The following is a 6000-nucleotide window of genomic DNA, read 5'->3' as shown; positions in this document are numbered from 1 at the left end:
TTCATCTTCTCCGTGCCGTTATTGCCGTGGGTGGGCGGGCGCGGGGTGGGGAGCGCAGGTGCCGGTAGGCGCGGTAGCACCTGCGCTGCCTCCCGCCATTACCGCCCGCCTCCCTCAGGCGGCGGCCCACCTCCACCTCGCCGGCTCGCTCGGGCCCGGGGGGCTGGACGGCCGCCGGCGGGAGGGCGGGCGGCAGGGAGGCCGGGCCCGGGCGGGGGGCGGCCGCCAGGTGGCAGCAGGCGAGGTCCCGCCGTTGCGCGGGAGGCGAGGGGAGAGGCTGTTCCCTCAGCCCCGCCGCCGCCGGGAACCTGCCTCGCCTCCTGCGGGGTGACCTGCGGCCGCGCTCCGGCATTCCCGGCGGAGGGGCCGCCGCCTCCCATGTGGGTGTCAGCCCTCTTCCCTCTCCGCCGCACGGAGAGACACCTCGTCGCGGGGCGAGCGGACGGGACGAACGCCGGCGCGGTGAGGCCAGGCCTGGCCGCCCCCGCGGTGGCAGCGCCCTGAGGGAGGGAGGGAGCCCCGCGCCAGGTGGGCGGCGAGGGGCCGGGCGGGCTGGGCGACCCGCCGGGGGGAGCGGGGAGAGCGCGGGAGGCGGCGGCCGGGGGTGCGGGCAGTGCCCCGGGGCGGCCGGAGCTGCGGGGCCGCGGCTGGGGGTGCGTCGGCGGCCGCGGCCCGAGGAGCCTTCGCTGTCCTGGCTGCGGGAGAGGCTCCCGGTCCGCCCCGCGGGGCTCCTGCGCCGTGTGCTTTTGGCTGGTTCTGGCTGTGAGAGGAGCCATTTCGAAGCCGCTCTCCCTGCGCGCTCGGTTTCCAGGGGCTGCATCCAGAGGGTGTGCGAGGAGCTGCGTCGCCTTCCTTGCCCGGGTGTCCCAGCAGGAGCCGTAACCGCACGTAGCCCCAGCCCGGTCCAGCAGCGCGCATGAGGGAGTGAAAGAAGTGAGTAACTGCTCGCGGAGAACGCGTGCCGCGGCTGGGCTTGTCTGGGGCCAGCGCTGCTGGTCTGTGGAAGCGCAGCGCGCAGAGCGTGAGCTGTGCTCGGCGTTTGGCATTTCTCTTCACGCTCTCCTGCTTCTGGCTTTGTTACGCTCTCCCCTGCCCTTAAATTCTAGCGGCACTCGAGCTGTTCCTGCTCGGCTGTCAGGCTGCAGGGGTGCACGCCGCAGCAGAGGGGAGCCTCGGAATATCTCTTCTCCCCCAGCTATAGCTTTACATTTTTTCAACTGTCAGTGTGCCCGCGCTCGTGTGTTTAATATCCCTCGGCACACTTGCCGTTAATTCGTCCAAATATTTGTTGTGTTTTTTTTTTTTTTTTTTCGTGCTAGAAGCATGAACGGTTTAGAAAACCTGGCAGCAGTGGGTTCCACAGGTGTGGAGTGTTGTGGGGAAAACCGACTTCCTTCTGCTTCTTTTAAATCTACTGCCTGGTGCTGTTCAGTCCTTATAAAATGAATGAAACTTGTTCTCTCTTCACTATCTTTGTGCTATTTCAGGACTGTGTTCTTTTATCTACCTCAATTATCCCTTATTCCAAGCTAAAGAATTCTCAGCTTTTTAGACACTTCTTGCATGTTAGTTCTTCTGTATCTCTCGGCAGTGTCATCACCTTTTTCTGCATTTTTTTATTCTTTTATATTTTTTTTAATCAAGGGATCAGCAAAACTAAGAGTTATATTTAAGATTTCAGTACGGAATGGGTTATGTAGCAGCATGATGCTCTCTGCTAGCGGATTTAAATCAGGGCATTGATGAGCTGAATAGCCAACAAAAGTAATAGTAAAAATAAAAAAATATTTGTAGCTCACTATGTGGTCACCTGTTGATGAATCGGTGTGGTTTATATTTATAATCAGAAACCACTATCTAAGTAACTAGTTGTTACTAGCTTAATACAAGTCTATAATGCCATGGATGAAATAGTCGCCTAATGGGCTCTTAATGTTCTGTCAGTCTGCTCTGCGTGTTTCTCCTGTCTGCAGTGGCAAGAGCAGGAACTGAAAATAGCCCAAATTTGTCTGAGTGTAGTGCTGTTTGTGGAACTGCCAATGCACTCCTACCAACTTGATCTATCAAGCTGTGGCTTGCCAACTCTGACTTCTTTCTGGCATAAAATTAGTAGTAAGCTACTGGTTGATGTGATTTCCACCCATTCAGTACCATCAGGGGTTTAAAATGAAACTTGATACTGCTGAAATTCCTTAGACAGCTGTAATTCTTGATGCTTTCTTTTCCATCACCTCTCTCCCAGGGAATCTAGTGGGACAATGGAGTTAAGTAGACTGGGAGGAGAGACTGCCTTTCAAGGAGGAAAGTGCTGTAAAATGAGAATTTTTAGCAAAGTTAAGAAATAGGAGGTGAGCTGGTTTGGGTTATCATATAGAAGCCTTCAGAATGAATGTAGGTAGGAAACATGGATTATTTGTCATAATTGTACCCTGTACGTAGCTTGTCAGGTTTTATTTTGGAGCAGGGCTAATCCCGGGTCTTGCTGATGATGAGTCTAATCTGAAACAGCTCCATTGGAATTAAAGTAGCAGCTTCCGATTCCTCACTCTCACTCACAGAAGCACTTGGGGGTGTTGCACGGTGCAAGATTTCTGTCTTTTCACACCTCATACAAGGGGTTCATTCAGAGCTCCAGCAGATTTAATTGCAGAAAATTAATAGGTTGCTGGTAGGCAGTGATGAGTTTTATGATCCCAGTATGAAACCTTTGCTTTTGCTGTAGAACAAAGTGGATAACTGTGGTAGGCAAACATGCATTAAACGAAGCCTGAAAACAAACCAAAAATGAACAGAATCTTCTTGAAGACTTAGAATGGCCTGAGTGTGTGGTTCTGTGCAGGCAACGGCAGCAGAAAAGCTGGTTTTCCACATAATAGTCTCAATTCTCTGCGATGTGACATGGGCTTTGAGTTGTTCTGTTAGAGAAAATTAAGGTTTGGTGGTTAAGCACTTAAAAACCCAGGAAACTCCAGCGTCAACCATGCACAAGCAATTTTGACTGTGTCCCCTATAGTGTTGTGTTATCATAACAGGCTTCGGTTTTAGAAGGTTGTTATTTATTTTGCAAGTTGGAAAAAAGTAAGAGCAGAAAACTTACTGTGTACCAGACCAACTTCTTAAATAGTTTGGACCTTGATAGTATCACTTCTGTCACTGTAGACAGGCTAAGCATTTTTGTAGCTTTTAATTGTGAAACACTTCCCGTGGTCATAGTGCTAGCTGGAGAACTTATTCTATGGAAAGTCTTGTTCCCTTAAGTAGGTGCATACACAGTTCGGTTATTAGTTCTTTTGTTTTCAGAAAGCAGCTTAACCCAATATAAATGTAGTTTGGAGGATGAATCAGGTAATTGTGAAGCTAATTCAGCTGTAAAATTATGTGGTTTAAATATGTGATCAATGGACATGATTTCATTGTTGATCTACAGTAGATTAAGTAAAATTTGTGTTCAATTAACTTCTCTTGCATTCAGGATAGCACATTACATTAGAAAGTTCCGTTTACGTGTATTAGAATGCATGGTCTAGTACTTCATTTAGAAGATTAATTAGGGAGATGTTAAGCAGATATAAATACAAGAGACTGATTAACAGAGTGATCTGATGGGCACTGAATTTGGCCTCATATCTCACTCTGTATAAGGGGAGCATATCTGAAACTATGTTGCCTGATTATTTTTTTACTTTGTTCTTTGTGTTAGTTGACAATAACAGATACAAATTCTGTAATTTAAAACAACTTGGTTCTCTTCCTGGAATGTTCTGTCCCACCCACTTTTCTCTTGGGGACTCATGAGTGTCATGTCACACATCAAATTTGTGTAGCTTCTCCCTGCAGGGTTATGGCATTCCCAGAGATGGGTCAGTGTTCATAATTTTGGCTGCTGTTAAACAATGAGCACTTGTCAACACCATGTATAGATGTCCGTTACATATTTTTTTTAAAAGGTAGTACCAAGTGTTAAATGTGGGGCTTCTTGGCAGGAACTGTTCTTGCACTTGAAATATTCAGATATTGATATGATCTCAGTACGATCCTTGTGAGAGAAAGTAGCCTTATCTCTTGGTTAGGTGATATACGTGCGAGTTGCTGGAATGTGGGCTTCTGTTTCCAGCACTGCCATTGACCTGCTGTGTGCTGCTGATCAAGTCTTATTGGCATCTTGCTCCACTTCCTTTATCTCTGAACAAGGTATGATAATTACAGGATATTGGCCAACTGTTAACTTTCCTGAAGATAATTTGCATGCAAAGTGCTGTATGCTTTAAAAAAAAAAAAAAGGGCTGGAATGAAAGTATCTATTGTATATGAACAAAATCAAATTCTGTAGTATGTGCCTCATAGGTTTATTACTGTGTTTCTTCAAAGCACAGCTTAAGGACTTGCTTGTTGGCTATTTCACATCAGTCCCGTGCTGCTGCTACTTGGCATCCCACTTCAGTATTTATTTTGGTCCTGGTTTTGGAATTTCCCTTCACAGGAAGATTCCATATTCCTTATATGGAAAAATTTATTTTAAAAAAATGACTTTTTTCCATTGGTTCTGTAGATTCTTTCCTCAGTAAGTGCAAGAGCTGCTATCTCTATTCTTTAAAGCTCTGATCTAAGGGCCAATACAGTCAAGGAAAAGGTTATCAGTAACTTCAGTGGCTTTTGGATCAAGGCGTTCCCATGTGATGTGCCCTTGTCATTGGAAAGAAGAGCCTCTGGTGTCAGCCATGAAATATTAGTGGCGTTTTAAACCATCGTTTCAGTATTTCTTTAAAACCTATCTGTTGGTATGCTTGCATTCACATGTAAGGAACTGCTTCTGTGTATCTTTTGGTTTTTAAAGCAGGCAGTGCTCTTTATTTTTCCAGTGGGACTAGTGCTGTATCTGAACTGTGGTAAAAGCTCATTCTCTGCTGGTAGAATGACTTGACAGAACATGTGAATGCAACTGTTCTCAGGCATTGGCTCATAGTCCTTGTTTGCATTAATCAGTTGGTGTTAAACATGAAAATTTTCAAGTGCTGATATGGCTGTGATTTGGGAGTTCAGCCCCGCCTAAGGTGTGGAGCCCTCCTTTCCTCAAACATTTTTCCCTATCATCATTTCAGCGCAACTGCCTGTGATCAGACATCAAAACTAAATTCTGTTTCACCAGGAATAAGGAATGCCCTATAACATAAGAATTGTGAGTTTTAATGAATAAAATTGACAAGTTATAATATATTTATAAAAGGAGCAGGGAAGGATGCTTTATCAGCACAGATATATTTAATGTCTTCATCTGATTTGTGGAAAGAAATGGCTATGCTTCAGAAATCTGGAAATAAATTTTACTGATTGGGTGGTGACATTTAGTAGAGGCACAGAAGCTACGTTTGTGGTTCAATGGCAGTTCGTTAGAGTGTAGTACTACTTCATGGAGCATTTAGGAATCAGGAGGTAAGTCTGCCCCAGAGTCATTAGATTGGTTTACAATTCCTGAAATGCTAAAATGAATATATCTGATCTCATGTTTTTGGAGCCCTTGGAGTTTACAGTCTTTTCTTTCACAGTACAAGATCTAGTAACTTTTTCTTTTAATAGGAGTTATGCTTGTTGTATAGTCAGTTCCTGGAACTGGGGCCTTTGGGAGACTCTGTGGGTACCAAAAAAAAGATATTTAAATTACAGGACTTGCTAGATAAAATTCAACCCTTTGCATAGGATCCCTTCTTTTAAGACTGCTATAAACTCTCAAGTTGTAGCTACGTGCCATTAAGTGTAGAGAGAAATACAGTTCTTCAGAAAGCTACTTTTTTTTCCTGCGTTTTTGTTGATTTTGCTTTGCTTACTTGATGGTGCTTTTTTCCTAAACTTAAACTTCTTAAAATACACAATAAATAAGAGAAGAATATTTCCTTTTTGTTAAATTCAAGGGACAACTGTTGTGGCCACAGAAGTTTCAACTTCTGAACTTTCTTTATCTGTGTATGAAGGTTTCATTGATGACTTCTTGTAGACGAATGAAGT

At 45.4% G+C, this 6000-nt stretch overlaps 1 protein-coding gene across 2 annotated transcripts in view; it reads left to right on the top strand.

The window, feature by feature from the left end:
* The first annotated feature begins 252 nt into the window (after window positions 1-252).
* The window catches only part of THSD4 (thrombospondin type 1 domain containing 4), a 302857-nt gene continuing 297109 nt past the window's right edge, over window positions 253-6000 (top strand). Inside the window, exons 1-2 of one of the 2 annotated variants that reach the window (XM_074600956.1) lie at window positions 253-462; window positions 812-933. The gene's annotated coding sequence lies outside the window, so the exon portion shown is untranslated. Of the gene's footprint in view, window positions 529-811; window positions 934-6000 lie in introns of both variants that reach the window. The other variant, XM_074600955.1, reaches the window with a different exon arrangement.

Source organism: Larus michahellis, chromosome 9, assembly GCF_964199755.1.
Source record: "Larus michahellis chromosome 9, bLarMic1.1, whole genome shotgun sequence".
Taxonomy (NCBI): Eukaryota; Metazoa; Chordata; class Aves; order Charadriiformes; family Laridae; genus Larus; species Larus michahellis.
This window is presented reverse-complemented; position numbering and strand designations above follow the sequence as displayed.